Below are 1,975 nucleotides of genomic sequence, written 5' to 3' on the forward strand. Positions count from 1 at the left end.
CCCAAAAAAAAAAAGGAAGAAAAAGTGACTTTTGTAGACATTCTTTGGCTTTCAGGTTATAATTTGTCTTCTAAATCTGTCATCCACTAGACTTCTATTCACATTCAAAGTGCCTCACCTTTCTGTCTGCCAGACTTTCCTTCCCATTCCATAGTCCAGGCTTGGACTTACTGGGGAGCAAACTGGTGGTTGTTGTTTCCATCTGTAGCTCTGATTCTTGCTCACAGTTGCCAGTTTCCTAATTGGAGATGCAACTTCTTAGGGGAAGGTGGACATTAACAGAAAGATGAAGAACATGGAACAAACCTGAGAAATTAGAAGCCTGAGCCAGCTTAGAGACTAGCAATAAGTGGACAGTAGGAGCATTGGGACCTCCCCACCAAAAGAACACACCAAAAGCCAGAGGTCTTTGTAGAACTGGTTGACCTCTGACTCACAGATCCACCTGCCTCTGCTTCCTGAGCTCTGAGATTTAAAGGCATGTGCCCTCACACCCACCAGGTTTTTTTTTTAAATAAGAGTGAAAAAATTGGAGCTAGAAATGTGGCTCAGTAGTTAAGAGCACTAGCTAGCACTCTTAGTGGACTCGGGTTCAATTTCCAGCATCCACATGGGAGCCTACAACCATCTGTTACTGTCGACCTCCATAGGCAAGAGACATGCACATGTACACAGACATCCATGCAGGCAAAACACCCGTACGTACATGAATTCCCTCCCCAGCCCCTACCCCTGAGACACGGTTTCTCTGTGTAACTGCCCTTGCTGTCCTGGACTTCGTAGACCAGGCTGGCCTTGAACTCAGAGTTCCACCTGCTTCTGCCTCTATCTCCTGAGTGCTGGGATTAAAGGCATACACCACCATCACCCAGCTAAAATAAAACTTTTTTAATGGTGGGGAAAAAATATCAAACCTATTTTTTAAGCCTTCTAGAATGCCTTTGGTTACCAAGGAAAGACAAGATTTTGAAAAGTGGAAGAATGTGAAAGGTACTTCATATGTTTTTATTTTTTTACCAAATTTCAAAAGACAAATACTGCAGTGGCAGGTACTGAAAACACGAGGAGTTTTCAGATGCCTCCAGCATCGTGATGTTCTGTTTTTACCACCAGTGTCTGGAGTGACTGGACAGCAGTCACTTCCTCACCATCAATGGACTTCTTCCTAAATTACACCCTCTTAGGAGTGGCACTATCGATGGATGAACTTCTGTAGACCCCAGGCTCATCCCGAGGGCCAGGACACCCTGTGCATTGAACTGCCTTAGGCAGGGCTGCTCACGCAGTCCTTAAATGACTCCAGAACTAACAGCCAAGAAGCCAGCAAGGAAATTGCCATTATAAAGTTGTTGCTTGCCTCTGGAAATACAAGATTGTTGATTGGTTTTTGAGACAGAGTTTTTCTCAAACTCAATCTGTACACCAGGCTGTACACTCACAAAGATCCTCTATGGTGCTGGGATTAAAGGCTTGAGCCACTACTGTCTAGGTTTGGTTTGGTTTGTCTTAAAATTTATTTTTTATTTTTTGACAGCTTTTTGCTACACATGACCTTATGTTTAACTCTCATTCAACTCTTGAGAAGCCTGAGGCTTCTAGAGTCTGCTTGAAGAGTGTCGTGTTAATCTGTATGTTTAATGGTACACCAGTATTTTCTGTTTAGCAGCAGCACTGGGAATAAGTTGACAGAAATTAACGCTGACATAGAAACTAGCTTTCATCTACAGAATTTAGATTATTCAGCTTGTTCTTTTTCATTGTAGAAGATAATGTGTTTCACGAGCTGTTTACTGATAGATAAAATTCAACATTAAGATCGTGTTAGGAATTTGACCAAGTGTCTCTTTTGACCTTGTTCTGGCAGTGTTCCGGCAGTGTTCAGGTCTAGAACCTGGGAGAAAGTTAATGGCTTTCAGCACACACGAAATTCATACTTTGCTTTTTTCTATTTGATTGTATTTGTCTTTTTTTTTTT

The 1,975-nt window shown here is 42.1% G+C and overlaps 1 protein-coding gene across 1 annotated transcript in view; it reads left to right on the top strand.

Moving 5' to 3' along the window:
* Kcmf1 (potassium channel modulatory factor 1) overlaps nucleotides 1–1,975 on the top strand; it is a 63,879-nt gene that overhangs the window by 55,252 nt on the left and 6,652 nt on the right. The window lies entirely within an intron of this gene.

The sequence above is a fragment of the Microtus ochrogaster genome, assembly GCF_000317375.1.
Source record: "Microtus ochrogaster isolate Prairie Vole_2 chromosome 14 unlocalized genomic scaffold, MicOch1.0 chr14_random_3, whole genome shotgun sequence".
NCBI classification, from domain to species: domain Eukaryota; kingdom Metazoa; phylum Chordata; class Mammalia; order Rodentia; family Cricetidae; genus Microtus; species Microtus ochrogaster.